The sequence below is a fragment of the Anas platyrhynchos genome, chromosome 1 (genome assembly GCF_047663525.1).
Source record: "Anas platyrhynchos isolate ZD024472 breed Pekin duck chromosome 1, IASCAAS_PekinDuck_T2T, whole genome shotgun sequence".
Lineage (NCBI taxonomy): Eukaryota > Metazoa > Chordata > Aves > Anseriformes > Anatidae > Anas > Anas platyrhynchos.
In genome coordinates this window covers 111,636,507-111,656,151 of record NC_092587.1, presented here as the reverse complement: position 1 = coordinate 111,656,151, position 19,645 = coordinate 111,636,507, and the positions used below count along the sequence as shown (strand labels likewise).

The 19,645-nt window shown below is 44.1% G+C and overlaps 1 long non-coding RNA gene across 5 annotated transcripts in view; it reads left to right on the top strand.

Moving 5' to 3' along the window:
* LOC119715558 (uncharacterized) overlaps window positions 1-18,868 on the top strand; it is a 30,548-nt gene extending 11,680 nt beyond the window's left edge. For 3 of the 5 annotated variants that reach the window (XR_011804618.1, XR_011804612.1, XR_005262750.2), the window contains exons 4-7: window positions 623-8,582; window positions 15,788-16,743; window positions 16,890-16,927; window positions 17,957-18,868. This is a non-coding gene — a long non-coding RNA (uncharacterized lncRNA). Of the gene's footprint in view, window positions 1-622; window positions 8,583-15,787; window positions 16,744-16,856; window positions 16,928-17,956 lie in introns of all 5 variants that reach the window. The other 2 variants (XR_011804624.1, XR_005262751.2) reach the window with 2 other exon arrangements.
* Window positions 18,869-19,645: the final 777 nt, after the last annotated feature.

The window sequence follows — 19,645 nt, the reverse complement described above, 5'->3', positions numbered from 1 at the left end:
TACCCATTAATCTTTCTCCCTGATTGCTGTGTTGCTTTTAATCCATACTAGAATTTTGTAATTTCCTTAGGCAAAATGTTCAAGGTCATTTGCATCATGACCATGCAAATACGTGCGTAAACATCCTGCTTTCTAACAATACTTTCTTCTTTGGTGGAGTTTGGTTGTGAAATTCTGACCTTTGTTGTATTTGTGCTTGCATCTTAACTCGTTCATCAGGGACACAGAGAGGAACAGGCTGCACAAACTCTTTTCATACACTAAGCCCAGCAGCAACAACAACAACAAAGGGCAGCTAAAATAAGAAGAACACATCTGATGAGAAGCCTTTTGGTCATAAGGTGGTGGTGGGATGGATTCAATGCACTGCGTGCTAACCCTGGGAATCTGTCAAAGCTTTAGGTGGAAACAGGAAGCCAGGCAAGATGGGCAGCAGTCTGCTTCGCTGCTAGCTTGCAAAAAGTCCTGTCAGACTGCTTCCCATGCAGCCCTGGATAAGTGATTTCCTCTCTTTTTGCCTTCATCTCCTCTGTTATATGGGAGTGAGTGCTTCCTTCTTTCTCCCCTTTCATTTACTTCACATGCCTACAGCACCGGTTCTGCTTTGTTTCTCCTCCTGTAGATGCTGGGCCCCAGATTGCTCCTGAGGATGCTGACTCCTACTGCTGTATGAGCAAATGAGATGGAAGAAAGGCTTGAGGCAAAGATGGGGGGTGTGCACCCTGAAACTGAACCTGGAAACAGAGAGGAAGTATATTAATTAGTGCTATAACTTGCCCCAGTTCTGTTGACTTTGGTATGACTGGCTTCATGTTGAATATGCGCCTCTCAGCCTAAGGACGGAGAAAAAAGTGATGCCAACAAAAAAAGGCAGAGTTTGGAAAACATAGAACTCTGTGAAGTACAGCCAACCATAAGTAGGATTCTAGCAATGCAAAATAAGGGATATAGCCCAGGCAATAGCCAGGGAGATTTCTCAGACAGAGGAAACATGCTGCCAGGCCAGGAACTCAGAGGGAATGGAAGTGAGGGGTGCAGACTGAAGAATGCCAAGGCATTTGAAAAGAAAAAAACATCAGACCACAAGGCACAAAACTGGTGCTGAGAACCAAGAGGTGACTCAGAGGACATAGCAGACTTCTCTGTATGAAAGATCTGATGTTTCTTAGAGATATGTATCATTAATGTGGATCAACCAGCACAAGATGAAACTGATTTCTGCTTCTGATGCACTCAAAGTCAATTTTGGAGGAGATGGGCAGGCAGCAGAAGAGGATATATGTATATTCATGTATATTTATACACCCATAGAGATATTTATGCACCTTTAGGGTGCACAGGACAGACTGTTTCTGGCACTTCTCCGTATTTAAAAATACATACTGGCAATTCAACTGAATAACACCCAGCCACTTCCACTTTGGCCCGACAATCTTTTCTTGATTTTGTATGTCTCCCCATAACAATGCACTAAGCAGAGCCTGGGGGCTCGCCGAGGCAAGCCTCCTTGCCACGGCGCCCTCCAGACCCCCAAAGGCTAGCTCTGGTGAACTCTTAGAGGAAGCAAATTCCACAGGCAAGAGTTCACTCCTGGAGCAGGCACACAGGAGGGAATACTCCTCTGCTGCAGAGATTTCAGATACGTGGTTTCTGGCCCCTATCTAGCACACTCATTGTGTTGGTGTATAAGCGATACAGTTGCCCTTTGTATACGATAACCTTTCTCTCTCTCTCTCTCTTTTTTTTTTTTTTTTTTTATGTAAATAGCTTTCTGGTTGCAGAACAGACCTTTCAAAGGCAAAGTGCAGTATAATGAGGTTGTCTGGAGCTCGTGGATAACGTGAACCAAAGCCTCAGGAAAGGATAACATTGCCCTTCCTGTAATCTCTCTACAGTGTTCACTGAAGCCGAGGTACTTGAGAGGACCACACAGACTAACTCGCTGGTCTTCATCCCAGCATATGGGCCACCACAGAAGTTTGGCCCAGACAGGGTGGGAGTTAAGAAAGAAAGAAAGAAAGAAAGAAAGAAAGAAAGAAAGAAAGAAAGAGAGAAAGAAAAAGAAAAAAAAAAAAAGAAAGAAAGAAAAAAAGATAAATGCAAAGAAAAGGAAACAGGAGACCCACAAAGGTAGGAAAGGAATCTAAGAGAAGAGGGTCAACAAAATAAAGGGTGTACACTGTTTTCCAACAGGATGATACTGAATGCAAAAATATGGCACCAAATAAATGGTAATGATGGCAACTTGGTGCTAGTTATCTTTGTCTCTTACACTGCAAGAAGAGATCTCCCCAGTTCTGGAGAAGGGCACAATGAATTACAGTCTCAGAGACTGGTAGAGGGTGTCCTGCTCTACTCTGGTGACCAGGGGACAAGAGAGCACAATGAACCTTGGGCCTTGGTGCTGTTGTCATTGATACTGCAGAACCCATGGGGGTTTCTCCGGAGAAGTGGCTGGACACCAGACATATGCTGGAGCACCCCAAGAACATGCTGTGCCCATATTTAAGCAAATTAGTTTCACTGTTCTTGACTGGGCCATATTTTGCTGCAAAACAGTAAAATAGGACGGGCAGGTAGATCTCAGCCTTAGGAGGGTCAGGAGCATGCCTACCTGGGGAGCCTAAGAGCCAGAGGCTCCAGTGCAGACACAGCTACAGGCTGCCCTTTGTTCAGCCCCCAGCAGGAGACATGAAAGGAGAAATGCAGAGCATGGGAGGGAGCTGATGGCACTGTAGCCCTGGGACCAGCAGCAGCTAAGGACAGTGAGTCTGGGGACAGGAGAGAAGTGTTGTGAAGGTGAGGACCATTAGGGGACATATAGTGAAAAGCTGGTGATGGGGGAGCAGGGGAAGATGGGGAGTTGGGCATGATCTGGGAGCTGTACTGGAGAAATGATAGGAAACTAGACATGACAGCTAGAGGAAATATGCCTTTTGCAGAATGCAAAACCATAATAAAAAGTTACAGAATAATTTATTTTAAAGTCATTAATAGAAAGAAAGCAGACAGCTAGGCTTAATGGAAGGACTTTGTTCTGCTGGGGTCAAGAAAGTATTTTCTTCAGACCAAGGCTGAAGGCCTCGGTCTGCACCTGCCCACCTTAGATGTGGCTCTGTTGTAAAGCAGGAACAAGCATCAGCTCCAAATGGTGGGTTAGCTGGACAGGTGACCTTTACAGGAGCATGGGTACATCCTTCACCCTCGGAGGCTCCTGTCCCTAAAATGTGTGACAGCTCCAAGGGATCTGTGACAGGATCTCCTCAACTTGGCCCCTTTCCCTCCTCTCTTCCACACCTTCCTCCTTTACAAAACTCAGCAGAAGTACATTACTTTTAAAAGCCCGGCTGCTTCTGCTTACACTACTCAGACTTTTAAGGCCAACCAGAGGCTCAAAGAGAAAGACCTGGGCTGAGAGCACTGGAATGACTGAGACAATCTCTGGAAGAGTCTGGCAAGTAATAACAAAAGTCACAGTCATAAAAAAACAAACTAGCCCTAGGGCTACAGCAGCCAAACACTTGCTATGGGTGTCCAACTTGGTGCACAGCTCCTGAGTTAGCTCTACGGGACCTGCAGCAGTGGCCCTTGCCTCCGCCACTGAGAGGGGAAGAGGTAGCTCAGGGCAAGTTGGGTAGATCATTAATCAAGTGGGAAAGACACGTGCACTAGTCAAATAATGCACTCCTTTTAATTGATTCTGTCCAGAAGTCTAAAGCCTTTTTGCTTTTCACTGCTTTGTCAGTACAAAATAAAATAACCAACCAGGTATGCTTGTGTATGTTTAGTCACAAAGACACGCTGCTCACTGGTTTGTCCTCTGCCCCTGTGTTGAAATGCCAACATCTCTGCAAAAATAACTCATCAGGCTGCACTGGTGATTCAGCTAGGGCTTTTCTAGGTTACAGAAGTGTAAGGAGAGAGTCTTTGTAGTTTTTAGTTGTAGGCAAGCAGGAGTGGTATACAGAAATAGTATTTCCTGCCTGCAGTTCAAATGTAACATGATGGCTGTCTTAGAATAAAAGCAAAACAAAAGCTGTTTACAAAAATTTGTCTTTAACACCATTTCAGTAATGACTTCTCCACACTGGTGACAGCTTTTGTAAAGTTTCATTATGAGAGAAGTGCATGGTTTCCCAGGAGCTCCAGGCATCTAAAAGAAAATCTTGGCACTTGGGAGGCTGCTTTCATTCCAGTAATTGCTTAAAGAGTTCAAACATGAGCTTCCCTCTGGCCTTTAGCAAATCACTTCCTTTTCTCTTGGTGGGATAACTTTTACGTATCTCACAGTGATGCGGAGAGGCTTAGTAAATCAATTCGTAAAACACTCCAAGTCCAATGCAGACATTAGATGCTGAGATTGCTGTGTGCTGTGTGCTGCTGCCCTTGGACACCATGCTTTCAGCGCACTGAGAGCAGGCAGACTGCTGGAGGTGCTCCTGCTGGCCACACTTTCTTCCCAAAAGCCACCATAAGAAACATTTTAGTCAAAATAGCCATATCCAAATAACATTAAGTAACTGAGCAGGTAGATAAGGTAGAGCAGTTTAAGGTTCTGACCCAGATTTGATCCTTATCCCACTTCAGTTTCCTGAAAGTTAAACTGGCCCCATTGGCATTCCTGCAGAAATATACACACACCATCAGCTTCGAACCTATTTGTCTTCGGATGCCCACAGAACTAACTGTAAATGTTGAAGCCTTCCAGATGTTCCAACAGGAGATGCTCCTGCATCTCCAACAGGTACCCACGTACCCCCATGTGAGAGGTAGGGTGAGGAAGAGGTAGGCTGCCTTTGAAGAAGCAATCCATGTCCATGATGCCAATGGGATAATATTGACAGTGCAGCTTCAATTAGATGCCTATAAATATGGGTTTTAATTCAGTGCTTAAAAATATCAAGGATAATCTTTGTATTTTTAACCAGATTTTACACATCTCTCTTGCAGCGTAGAGGAAACATACCAATGCATCTCCTTATGACCATATCCATAGGTCAGTCTGCACCCACAGTATTTTCCTCTGCTGTAAACATTACATATATACTATTTAAAATTAATTGCTTTACAGGTAATACTTGATACCTGTAGCACTTTCCAGGTGAATAAAAACAGGTTTCCTGTAAAGGCAGAACTATTTTGCTATCCTTATCTAAGTTACAGAGGAACAAGGCAGAGAAGTTAAAAGCCTTTCATATCAGCACAGCAATTGCTCTTTTCTGTTGATCTGGTAGAAAATGCTGGTGAGACATCAGCCCCAATATTTTAGCCACTGTCTTCTGTACAGGCATCCTTTTGGGTCTGCCCCAAAGTTCATTGAGGGCTGCAGGGGATGACCCAGAAGAGAGCAAAAAGCAGATAAAGAGTGCAACTTTTCAGTGATACTCAAAAACAGTTGCACGCAATGTCTGCGGTGTGCCTTCTGCCTGCAGCCTAGTCCTCAACTCTTTTTGAACTCTGCAGCAAAGTTGTGCAGGCTATTGTCAGCTTCCTCTTCCCTGAGCACTTAAGAACAAATGCTGCTTACCTCAGTAGGTCTCCAGCTCCTGGCAGAGAAGAAAACCTGGGCAACTGTCGGGGCAGTAGAGAGGGCTTTGGCACAGCCGGTGGGAGAGCTGGACTCTGTCCTTAGCCATGCGATGGGACTTCTCTCAAGTAATTGCTCCAGCTCCAATGCAGGGTAATGAAACAGATGTTTCTGTGCTTTGACGTGTACTGGTGACGGCTGAAATCCTACTGCTTTGGATACCAGACTCTCTTTCCCGTGTGTTAATTTTTACTGTTGCGGTCTCTCTTTTTTTTTTTTTTTTTTTTTTTATTCCATCTATATTTAGTCAGAGATGGGATTTGGAGGAATGTAAATAAGTTGAATATATATCTGTAAACATGTAAACATACGAACAAACTTGGCAGTCCACTGTCAAGTGGTCTGTTAAATGTGCTGACATGATCACACTGCATTCTGACAGATTTAGGAGCCTGCCGGGCTTCCCACCCATGCTCTTTCTCTCTCAGACACACACACAAAGTCTCATTCACATTTCAAACTGTGTGGACCATGCAGGCACTACGTTTGGCTGTGCAATAGACAACCTGAAGCTTCTTTCACCCTTAGTTAACCAGTTACTGTTATGCAGACAGATAGATAGATGACTTGCAGATCACCAGATGGGTAACAATCATTTTCTTTGCATTTGTGCAGAGATCTGTAAATGGCTCAACCTCGTGGCCTGAAAAGTGCAGTGAGTAGGGTTACTGCTGGGGTGCCCTGCTCCTACAGCTTTGTCACCCTGAAGGGTTTTGAAAGCTGTGAGTACAAGGCTGGAGTCCCCAGAAGCCAGTGCTCTGGCTCATCTGTTGAGAGACTCTCTATCAGAGGGAAGATCGTATGGGGCTGGAGCCTCTGGAGTGCACATGCTGGTTAATATATCCTTGCAGAGGAAGTGTAGTCAATTCTCTGCAAACGGTCATCCGTCCCACCAGCCAATAATATCAGGTGCTGAAAAAGTCCCTCCATATAAATTATCCTATATTATCTAGCCATCCTTTACATTGGCCTGTACAGGAGCAGTATGCTTGCCAGCTGTTCTCCCAAGTTTCCCTCAGCAGCAGCATCCACATCATCAGTCTAAAGCAGCAGTGGCCTCCGAGATGACACACAATGTGTTCTGAGGAAGCACATTTTACCCAGAAAAATGAGATAATTCACTGAATTCTCCCAAAGTGAGAGGACAATGGGTTTCAAAAGTCCCCCTCCCCTCCCCTTTTCTTTTTCCCCTTGCTCTTTTAAACATACAGCACTGGCTGTGAACACTGAGCTCTTGCTGCTTTTCAGGGATGTGGTTTTGTGCTATTAATAAAGAAAGGCAGAAACGCTCAATGATTTCTGTTAATGCAGAGTGAGGTGTGTGCTTGGCAAAAAAAAAGATGCAGTTCAGGCGGATTTGGGGTTTGGTTGCGTGCGTGTGTATATACAGAGATAAATATATATACATATACGTTAATGAGAAAAGGAAGAGGAATTACCATTTTGAGGGGGAAGTTGAGGGTCTTTTTAAACTGCTTCCCAGGGCCTTGTAAAGAAAAGCTGAGTGGGAGAATAGGTATTTTCCTCAAACCTTTCTGACCCCAGTGGTTGAATTGTTGGCTTTGTTTTGTTTTCATTAGAATGTAGGAGAACGACGAATTCCCAGCTCTTCTGCACTTATCCCATGTGGTTCAAGTAATCATGATGCTGTGTGTGAAGCCACTGTCTAGATTTCACTTTTGACCAGACACATTTCAGTGGAAGCAAACTGCCCATTCTATGCTGCAGCTGCAGCCCCCTTCACCCATCATTGCCTTACAACCAGCCACTGTGCCTGGCCACTGCCGGGCTGCTCCATCCAGCACAGCCTCTTCCATGGAGACCATGGGGTACAGGCAAATGTGGCAAGCAAACAGCTCCATCATCCATGTGTGATGCCAGAGGGGGAGTACATGGAAGGCAGCTTCTCCTGGAGGAAGTGGGGATGCCCCAGGAAGCTCCTGGGGAGGCAGCAGCACGTGCCACCGCTGCTGCCGTGTGCTGGACACAGAGGGACGGCTGGCTGGGAAGGTGGGGGAAGGAGGAGGGGAGAGATGCAAACAGAAACATCACTGCTGAAATCTTTGCCATCTGGCTTTAAGAAGATGAACAGACAATGTTGGTTGGTTTTTGTTGTTGTTGTGTGTTTTTGTCTTTTTTCTTTAACTGACAGAAATTTAGTAGTTTTTTTTGTTTGTTTGTTTTCTGTTTCTGTTTTTTTTTTGTTTGTTTTGTTTTGTTTTATCAGCATCTTTAACACAGCCTCCTAAACTCCCTTCTCCTACTCATCCCCTTTGCTTGTCTATGCAGAGCTATTAAAGGCTTATAATGGAAATATTTTTGCATCTATGTAGTGGAAAACACCCGTTCAAACCGGATGTTTGAGATCACAGGGACTGACCCAGAATCTGCACTGGGGCAGACATGAAAGCATGAAAATTTCATTCACAAAGGTTTTCTGGGACCAGCTCTTTTCTGCCTCAGCAGAGTCACGCACATGCTGGCTCAGACGCTCCCACAGCGCTTCCAGCGCGGAGCCAGTTGCTTTCAAAGTTATGCAGGGCTACATCCTTAATGGACAGAGGCCATGAGCACGACTGGGAACAATTACCAGCTGAATAAGACGTTCATCTGCGAGGGGTGCGCTTCTGCCAGCTACTACCCTTGGACGGCCCAGGGAGCGAGAGGCACAGTCAGTCCCACGCCTACTTGTTTTCCTTCCCTCCGCTGCCACGGTTTCGACTGATTTTGATTACCCTGGCGCCAAATAAATGAAAACATTTCATAGACATATAATCACCCGTCACTGCGAAGAAAGGAAAAATGCTTGTGTACCGCGTGTTTATAAATACGCCTAATGAAAAAGGGAGAGCGCTGCCCTTCCCAGCCTCGTGTCACGTCGGGAAAGCCAGCCGCTGCTCGCGTCCCAGCACGATCCGGGGGTGCCACGGGGGGATGCATTGCCCTGCCCTCTCCCCCCTGCCCAGGCTGTGACGTTCGGTGCGGGGTGTGAGAGGTAAGCGGTGCCAGGAGAGCCCGCAGCAGCATCAGAGCAGTGCGTGGAGGTGGTGAGCTGGGAGGGGAGGGTGTGGGGACAGTGGTTTGCAGGCACAGCCTGCCAAAGCTTGCTCAGGAAGAGACTGGAGTGGCTTCCAGCGGATCGGGGTGCTTCGGTGTGGCCAGGTAAAAGGGAAGAGTGGTCGCGGCCAGCTCCTCAGGAAGCTTTCCTAATGATTTGGCAGTGGGGTTTCTTGATGTATTTATTTGTTTATAGCTAACGGGAGTGTTTGTTTTGCCTCTGTGTTTTTATGGAGAGTGTGGCTTGTCACGTAAGGCTGAATACAACTCAATATGAGAATGTCATGCCCTAAATGCAACCTTTAAAAAGGCCAGATCCTCTGCTGTAAGAAGAAAATAAATGTGTGTAAATGTCATGACAAAGTGCCACTAAGATGTATCCATTAAGCTCTTTTGACCCTTACCTTTTACCTGTCAGATCTGCTGATAGGTTACTGTCTGCATCTGCCCTGGATCCATGAACACAGGCATACTGTTGTCCTTTTCCAAACTATTATCTGAGCTGCAGTTAGTAGAAGGCCTTCACACCAGGCTTTTTTCCTTCTGAAGGTATTGTGAGCATAGGATAAAGCATTGTGAGCATTGGATAAAGTGGACAAACATAAACTGCACTGGCAAGACATCATGCCAGGTGCTTGTGGAGGTGGATGCTGCTGCAGAAGCAGCTGTATTGCACCACACATTCTGCACTTGCAAGGCCAGGGTGGGTGGAGAAGACAAAACATGAGATTGCTAAGTGCTCCTTCTAAGTTGCTGCTCCTGAACCTTCTGCAATAGCGGAGAGATGTAAGTGGAGCCACTGCTCTGAATGCAATGAGCTGCTCTTTCTAAGGTACAGGCAGCTTACAATTCACATTTTTAAAAATTTCTTCTTTTTTTCTTCAATGCTGTGAAGCTGATGCAGCATTTCAGCTTTCGTGGTCCTATTGTAAAAGAAACAGTGTTTTGTGTTCTACTGGAAGTACCACAATATGAAAAAAAGAAGATTATTGTTTTTTCAAAGAATGGTCAATGATTTATTTTTCTTACATTGTGATGGAGGACGGCTTTAAAATGTTTTTCTCTCCAGTCATGCTTCAAATCCTGTCCTGTGACTTTGAAAGACTGCCTTGTAGTACTTGAAGATTTCAGATATGGCACCAACACCAAAGCAAAAGCTGCAGCCTGACGTGGGCTGTAGAACAACGTCATGCCTTCCGAAGTGGATAATGACCTTTTTCCTGGAGCCAGGACACCCCAGGCTTGTAACTGTCCCCTGGGTGTAGGCTGGCCAACAACACAGGCTGGCTAGATTGTGTCACCTGCTAGAAACACAGAACTTGAGACAGAAAGGGACCTAGGAGGTCATCACTTCCATTCCCAAAATTTTATCAGGACTAGCTCTATAGACAGATAGCAACAGTATTTCACGGCATTCCCACTCTTCAAAACCTCTGGTGATGACAATTTTACAGTCTCCCTGGACAGTTTATTCTAGAGTTTAATTACCCTAAAAAATAAAAAAGTTTTTCCTCATGTCTAAGTCTCCCTACCTGCAGTCAAAGACCATCACCCCTGACTACCTACAGTGAATACAGAGCATGGCTTATTCCCTTCCTACTTGTTAGCACATTATGGGTTTGAAGACCAGTATCAGCTTTCCCTTGACAGACCAGGAAACAATCTCAGCTGAATCTAACCTATAGGCCACATTCTTCAAGGCCTTCTCTGTTGGCCTCTCCAGTTTTCCCACGTTCTTGAACTATGATGGACTATGGAGGGCTGTGCCCTCCAGCTGGGGTTTTGCCAGTACCGGCTCAGACAGAAAGACTAAGCTGTGTGACTTGCCCATGACACTCAGCACTTGCTTTTCCTGTAGCCAGATAACGCTTGCACTGTTAACTACCAGCCCCATGTCTTCCTCTGCAGAACTTCTGCTGAGCCAGTGTTTCTCCAGCTGGTGTTTGTGTAGCTGATTATTGCTAAACACAAGACCTGGAACTTGCACTGGCTGAATTTCACCCTCTTTATTCACACTCTTGCTCACTGGGCCAAGATCTTCTAGGATTTTAGGCTTGTCTTCCAAAGTGTTTGTGGTTTCGACTCTTTTGGTAGCATCAGTAAGAGTAGGGTGTGTTTCCTTTCTGAATGAGTTAACACAGGGGGGTTGCACCTGATGCTTGTTTTCTTTGTCCTTTTTAGTTGCTCCTCCATGCCATCTTACCCTCAAACCACTGACGGGTACATGAACCAAAAAAAGTGCCAGAGATGGCTTCGCTCTTTTCTAGATTTCTGAGAATTTATCATCTACCTTCAGGTTCCCAAGAGGAGTTGCTAACAGCCTTGGGACAGCTTCAGCCAGCTGCCAAACTATCCTAGGGTTCATTTCCAATGTAGTCAAAACACCCAAGGGCACGTCCCCACTAGTATTTCAGTTTGAATCAGGAGTGTGCTTTCGAAGCACGTCTCCTGATTGTTCCCCCTGGTGGCACTTGGTCTCACGCTGTGTAGTACTAATGGGCCATAAGAACCCGATGACTTTCAGATGGCACTGATGTGGATGGTGCACTCTGGCCCCACTCGGTCTCTGGGTCAGACAAGCCGTAGTTTGAGGTAAACCTCCCTGAAATATGCATGATGTAGGAGTCAGATCCTTAGCACCGGCTGTTCCCTGGCACTATTACTTCCAGCGATTCCTTTCTATATATGCTTGAACTCTTGCCTCGCTGTCAACAACATGACTTTGTAAGCCAGCTCCTCGTAGCTGACCAGATCCACAAAGACACGCATGAAAGATGTAACATGCTATGTGGTTTCCTTGGGATCTGTTATCAGGTTTCCCTCCCCGGTGAACAACAGACTGACTCTTTCCTTGGAGGGCGAGTGTTAGGTTACTACTTGTTTGACACACTCAGGCACGTGCATACAACCTCCCTGCAACTGTGGAAATGCTCCCGGGTACTGCTCCTCTGAAACGCCCTTTGTAGCCAGGCATCTGGCTGTCATTAAGGTACAATTTAACTCAAAGAAAAATCCCTTCTTCCCTTCTTCCATCATTAAATACAGGGAGGTTGAACGTGTCTGCAAGAGTCATCACTGGCACGTGTTACTTAAAGGGTTCAGAAAGGACAAAAATATTCTGCCTGCACTGACATAGAAGTGGCCGTGTGCTTGCTAAAACCGCACCTCTGCTCCCAGGAAAGTCACTCTTGTCTGGTGACTAATGTTAAATGCTGCCTAAGCCTCTTAATGAACCTGAGCAGGTAACTTAAAGCAGACCATAACTTAGTAAAGGTACATAAATTACTATTAACTTTTATTTAGGATACTGACCAAAGTGGGTTTTCTCACATATTCCTGAACTTAGACAATTTCAGGGCTGCTGTCCAGGCTCTGATGTCAAGACATAACTGGCTAACTGTGCTACCCTCTGGAAATGCTATTCGAGGTTTTTCTTACGATGCTATGTCATTGTCCATGGCAAAATATTTCAACACCACATAAAGGACGTGCTTTATATATTATTACCAAATGATACAGAAATGCACAAAGTTCCTATGGAATACAGAAGGAAATCTGTTGTTGATCATTTCTGCTCAACTTTGATGCAGATTGTTTTAATATTTTATTTAATTAGCATTTAATGTGCCTCCCATACAACAGCTGCCTTTTTCCACTGAATGCCACAGAAATGTCTGAACAAAAGAAAAATGAAGCGAAGGTAATGGAGTACCTTGTATTTTGCATATGTGCATGAGGTGCAGTTGTGTTTTGCTTTTTTCAAAGGCTCACGTTCAAGCTCTCAGCAAATTTATTCTCTGCTATGAAAGGTAGCAAAAAGGAATAATAATAATAATAATAAAACTACTTTGCACAATTGAACAAAAGTAGAATTAATAGATAGACCTCCAGTCTTTCACAATAGTGACCTACTTTGTAGTGCCACAGATCAATTTGCATTAGGGAGGAATTTTTGCTTCCTGCTCTAGTTGTTCTTCACTTTCCTGGCTGTCCTGGGAAGCAGGCATTTCGTGGTGCTTCTTGTCTGACTGCTCTAGCCTTCAAGGATGAGCTTCAGCTTATATTGTGCTGCTTTCTGGAACAAGACAGAATTGAAGTGTCCTTTGTCTTAAAACCATTAAAAATAAAGATCATAGGAAAAAAAAGAAAGAAAAAAGAAGGAAGGAAGGAAGGAAGGAAGGAAGGAAGGAAGGAAGGAAGGAAGGAAGGAAGGAAGGAAGGAAGGAAGGAAGGAAGGAAGGAAGGAAGGAAGGAAGAAGCAGACATTAAGAGCAGACAGAGAAAGCAAACTTAAAGGAAAGAAGCTGGCATATATTTGGCCCCTTCAGCCATAAAACGTCAAGGTGTAGAAGATGTTTTATTCTCAAAGAAGCTGGAGTAGAGCTCAGCCACTCTGGTGTTGAGCTCTTTGCCCTCTCTCAGACTTCCTCAGCAAATTACAGCCACTATCTATGTCACTGTCTGAGCCTGAAGGGAGGATGAATAGTCTTACATATCACTGAAATTATAAACTGTTCAGAGCAGTAGCTAAAACTTACTATGCAATTGTACATTGCATACTCCCAGAGGCTGGAAGTACAGTTTCTAGGAATATACAGCTACAGAAATGCATCACTGTTACTTCTGTGATGTTCCCCCTTCACTTCTCCTGTTTTGAGGTGTGTTCCTTGGTCTCTTCATCTCCATTGTCCCCCTCTCGTCAACTCTTGCAGGTGCTCGAGTGAACATTGCACTGGAACAGGTTGCCCAGGGAAGTGGTGGCACCACCATTCCTGGGGGTGTTCAAGGAAAGCTCAGTGCCAAATCTGCCAATGGCAGATTTCTAGCACCTTTGGTGAGACCACTGAGAGTTTATCCAGACAAAATTTCTCAGTGGTTTTCATTAACTGCCCTAAAGGGGCACGAGAGGAAATAATGCATAGAAGCTGATGTACTGATTAGCTGACATGCTACCCTTACTCAGAGTGTGCCGAGGAAGAAACGAAACCAAATCAAGTGACAGCTGCTAGTAAGATTTTATGGGGATGGAAATGAGCTGCACTCACTCCTAGTGGAAGTCCCAGGACTCACAGTAAGGCACAAAGGGCTCCCTTCCTTTGAACACACACAGGAGCAAGGCGATGCTTCTTCACAGTCATATGACCTCAGAGTCAGATAAACGTACAGATAAGGAGACAGTTCTGGTTTTTAAAGGGGCAGAGCAAAACCCAGTATGTGCCAGGCATTCTGGAAGAATGGCAGCTCTGCAGGTCCATTAGGTCACAGCACCAGCGTGCCTGGCACTGGGAACAGCAGCACAACCCTTACATTGCTACCTTCAAGCAAATAAGCAATTGCCAGCTCTCAAAGAGAAAATAAATAAACCTGAACAAATTGTGTTTATTTTAAGACTACAGTTCAAAAACCAGGGGCTCGTTTCCAATGACATTCCTTCCATTGAGTTCAGCAGGCATTAGATCAGGCCTTCAGATGTTTGAAACCATGATTTCTGCCAATATCTCAGTGAGCAACCTCCTTTCATGGGTTTCCTTCTGCTGATGCCATTTTATCCATCTGTGTGGTCTGAAGCTCGGTGTGCTGTGCTGCTGCAATCAGAGGAGATCCAAGGATTCCCCAAATGCTTTCCCTTGAGGGTACTTGGCATGAGACTTTTCCAGGGAAAAAAGAACCTTTGAACACTGTTTGGTTGTATGCCTTCAGAGACAAGCACACAGCAAGTAGGATTCAGAGTTCAGGCTGGGAAAGACATCCCTGCCCAGTTCACTACAATTTCTCAAACATGCACACCCACACCTCAGGCTGCGGGCTGCTCAGTTATACTGACAGGTTATTTTTTTCTGAAAGAAATCCCGTGGCAAGAAACTTGTATGATACAGATTGACAGCACAACGGATTTTATCATTTATCCACTGGCAAATTGAAAAGAAAAAGAAGACAATGCCAGTTTGTTTCAAGGGATTTTCTCCTGGAAAGCAATGTGAAACTACAGGATCTCTCTGAAACTGCATTTAATAGTGAATAATGTGGAGCAAAGAGAAACAGGGCTCCAGGATATCCGAAATTTTCCAGTGGTTGCACTACTGACTGCAGCAGGATTTGGAAAGATTTCTTCCCCAGGGATCCCAGTTTTCATGCCAGGTCTCCATTCCACATCCCCTTTTTCAGCTAGATCCTGACAGGCTGGGAGACACAGTAATCCCCCGAGCAAAATGGAGACCAACCCCAGATTTTACTGATCACCTTGATTGTTCACTTAATCTAAACCAGGGGGAACCACTTCTTAAACAGAGATGTGTGCAGTAGTTATTAGGAAAGCATGCACTGTGGGCACTATTTGTATTTTGATGCTATCGGGCATTGACATGCTGAGAAGAGGGACTTCAAAAAAAAAATTATAGATACACTATGACCAAGATTTTTAGAAGCAGGTAACAGTGCCACGTGCTTCATTTTCTGATATGAAACCACAGCTGAAATTATGAACCAAATTAAAGGGACCTAACTTTCAGAAAGGACCAGGCTTCCTATCACCAAATCATTCCATGGGCTCATGGTGGCAGTATGGAAAATCATTAGCTACTGCTGACAATTTCCACCATCACATCTACAGAAGACTTTCTAACCAAAGGATTGTTTCAGTAAGATCATCTTCCCTCCCAGACTGAAGGGAGTTGCTCATTTTTCCTACAGGTGTACTAAGGTCACAGCACTAAACTACTATGTCAACACAAAAAGCAGTTTTGCATGTTGTTGCTTTCTGTGTTGTGGTATGATCTGTTTTATGTGCACGCTTGCAGCCCCGGGTAAGAGGGTTCTGGTATGGTATTTCAGGGAGAGTTTTCCTCATAATTTCTAGGACTACTGAATAAAAGGTTGCAGACACAAAGGTGAAATTCTGTTCTGGGTAACTGTACGCTTATAACAGGGAAGTTCCACTGAAACCATGGCATTGGGCTATGTTTAGCTGCTGAACAAAGAGTAAAATTTAAGAGAGAGGGTTGAACAGGATTCAAAGGTTGTAAAAACAGAATGAAAACTTTTCATTTGCAAGTTTTCCTCCCATTCTAGTGTCTGCTTTTTTATTGCTAGACACTACCTTGAGGCTACAAGGAATCTCATACAGCTGTCATTGTATCTTTGTAGGTTGGCCAACACATGACAAGCTTATTAAGTGATGTGAGCAGAGTGCTATTGCTTGTGACTGGACCTCTCATCAGCCCAGACTCCCATCCTGTGACTCACCAGTACTTCTTTCCCTTAGGAGTGAGCCTAAAAGGAAATTCACATCCCAGTTAACTCTCGTTAGCTTTCTACAGTGTATCTCATCCCACTGACAACCATGCATAAACTGAGCACATTTTTGTAAGAGAATACATTTATTACAGCACTGCCTCCACACTGCATTATCAGACGTGCTGATGTTGGGTGGAAGAGTGGCCAAACATAGGATGATCAACACATAAAGCAAGACTGAAGCTGCTCTTTATGGAGCACCCTTGCTACACCCCATCCTGCTTTCAGCATTTCAGTCTGTTATACAAGTAAAGGTGTGGATGTTTTGTGGGCAGGAAGACAGCAGTTTCTGGGAAAACAAATGCCTTCTTTGCTTGCTGAAGAGACTTTGCTCAACACAAAAACAGACCTGATGCAACAGCTACCAGCTGCTTAAGAGAGTGAGGATGGGATCAGCTCCAGTCGTGCCTGCCACTAAATGGCCATGTGTGGGTAGGTGCCTGGCTCTTTGCTGGCCTGTAGGTAAAGACCTTCAAATACAGATACTCTTACAGCCACATCAGATTTTATTGTAATCAAATGAGGATACATTCTGGGGATTTGGGATGTATTTTTTTACTCTGACAGGGCCCACCAGGACAGTCACTGAAGTGGTAGAGGTGTGCTGTGGCTGGCAACGCAAGAAACTCAAGCATTGTTTTGCAGGATGTGCCTAAACCTCAGCTGCCCTCCACTTCAACTTAGCATATCTCCAAGCCAGCAATTAACACATCCAAGGATTTCACATTGAGGAAAGGGGAAAACCCAGACTTTGCCATAAATTCATATGGAAGAAAAAGCAAGCAAATACAACATGGAAAAATGAGGTAAACAACCCCCTTGTACCCCTCTTTCTTTTGTTAAGCTGTTTCCCAGGATGCAGTGTTAAACATTTCCTTCAGAAAATCTATGAAAATAACTTTTTTTGTACTGGTTCAAGGCAGATTCTCACATCCATTCTCCTTCATTTAAGGCCAGATGAACAACAGCACTCCTCTGCTTTATTTAGTGGTGAGTCTTCATTTATATGATGCTGCATACCTTTTTCATGAATCTCTGCCTGTTTTCTCTAACACAGTCAGCCTGTTCTTGTTGCAATTTCTTCAAGACTCATCCATTTCCCTAATCAGCCTTCCCTCTCTGAATGTATCTCTGGCTTTCCGCTTTCTGCATCAAGCGCAATGTTTGTGTCCTCAGCTCCACGACTCTTCTCACTTCTCCTTTTCTCTCTCTCTCTCTTTCCTTCTCTCTACTATTCTCATGCTATGCAATTGCTATTGCAAATGGCTGCTCCCCAGCCTCTTTGTTCACCCTTTTACATCACAGTAATCTTTTATCCATGATGTCACTTATACCCCAAACATCCTTCCAGATCCTGCTTGTTAGGCATTTTCCCTAAGTCAACTAAGACCAGACAGGGGGGCAGTTAATATTAGGATATTTACTGAAGCCACATAAAGAAATTTGGTATGCATTTTTCTGTGAGGTTCCTTCAGCAGTGGGGCATCCAAAACCTTTGCACAGTTTTGGAAAATCTCTGGGAATCTGCTTGCTCTTTACAGGGGATGCTCAGGTGGGCATTCATCAGGCTTTCATATGGAATCAGGTTAGTGGAGAGGCAGCTGCAGACTATTGTGGTGGAGGGCGGTAACAAGGTGCAAGTCCCAGGCCACCAGCTATTTCACCCAAAGCCTCCTCCAGACATGGCACCACACCAGGAAGAGGTTAGCATAGCCATAAAGACACCAGTCTTATTTGAGATCATGTTACCAACTTCAGGTTTAATTTATTCATCATCAGCAGCATGCTGATGTTCTTACAGTGAGTGAGTCCTACCATAAATGGTGAAGTCTTTTCTAAGCAATTAGATGGAATAAGGTGTTTTTACTAGGATTTTCTGTGAAAGACAGATGCTAAGCATTATTCTCAAAACTCACAACAGATAAGTAATTTGTAGTTTTCTCACTAAGTTACTTGAATTACTTCTCTTTCTCTTTCTTTCTAAGTAGCTATTTAATTTCTTATTTTCTCCATTTACAGGAAAGTGATGAGTTGCTTTGAAAAATGTCACCAAGAGCATCCAAAAATGTAAACAGTGGAACATAGTTGACGACAGTATCTACACAGTCCTGCTGAAGTGTCTAAAAACAAGAAACCAAAGAGACGGTGAACCCTGGAAAGCTCTCCCCCACTCATGAGTAATCCCACTGATTCTAGTAAAACATCTCACATGAAGAAACGTAAGCATGTTACCTGTTTTACTGTGCTTGCTTTGTGATTTTATCGATGGAAGTTCAAACTCAGCCCTTGCAGATTTAATCCAAGTTCAATTCTCGCCACTGTTTTGTGTTATTATTTATCCAGCTTGATCTGGTTCTCTCTTTTATTTTCAGCCAAATTGGAATTTGCTGATGCAGTGATTGAGAAAACGTACAGTGGTGACACATGCCAATGTAAAGGACGGGTCAGGGCTCTGGCTGGAATTTGCTCCCCAAATGAGAAAGGGAAAAATGGAAAAGTCAACAAGGTGGGGAGGTGATTGTATTAACCAGTGTGCATCACCTCTAATTAGGCACTGCTGTGTCTGGCATGAGGGAGTAGCACACCCCTGGCACTCACTAGTTCTTGCATGAGGTTTAGGGACATGTAGGATAGATCCAAATTGGTGCTGGCCTGCAATATTTGCAGGAAAGTTCAAAACGATCTGAAGTTTTATGCAAGCTTCTATGTGCAAACAATTTTAGGTGCTTACTGGATATTTGAGGCCTTTCCTTTTTCCAACCTTTCCTGGAATGTTCCCACTTTTTTTCTTCCCTTTACCCCACTGTCCACAACCATTTAACTCATTCCAATCCACCAGCAAAAGACTGGTGAAATGCTCTCCGAACTCAGTTACGACAATAAATTATTGGAGAAAGAATAAAATAACCCCTGTATCCAGGGGGAAAAAAGACCAGAAGTTGTGGAGTGATAGTGGTCAGGTTCTGCATTATCAGAGTTGCTGTAACAGAGCACTCTGTAGCAGCACTGATGTAGCATTTTTGGTATAGCTGCAAAACAGGAAGACCAGAAGGAAACAGTTCATTTAGGTCACTCTTTTTTTTTTTTTTTTTTTTTTTTTAGCTTAGTTATTTAATCTGGGTCACTTTTGAAATGAAAAACTAAAGCATTTTTTTTGAAACTGTTGGAGTGAAATGCTTGTTTTTTTTTTAAAAATGTTTCCATGCTCCCCTCTGCCATGTTAACTGACAGCCTCAAATAACAGCCAGATCCAGTTCCTCTTAAAACAGCATTCATTTTCTCCTCCACGTTTGTTTTAGTTGTCATTTGTATATCTGTTACTTACACATTATTTATACTGTTTTGGGAGGGCACCACAAAGCACAGCTCCCTGATAATGGCAAGCAAGTGCTTCTCTGTAACCTATGCTCTGCTATCCTGTGATGATCTTGCAGGGCTGCCTGGTCCATGCCATTGCCAGCCTCTCAGCACTAACTCAGCAAGTGGTTCAGACTCATGTATTTTAATGCTGCCATTCATTAGCATTCACCTTGACATATGGCGTGGGTTTAGGTCAGCAACGAGTAGTGTTTTTCCTTTGGAAGGGATGAAAACTTCAGCTCTTTTTCTGGCACTGTTGGGCAGAGGAATACATATGCAGGTGTTGGAAGCCCAAAGCCTTCATTTTGGCTTCCAGAAAAAGTAGGAAGCAAGTAAGAATATTAAGGA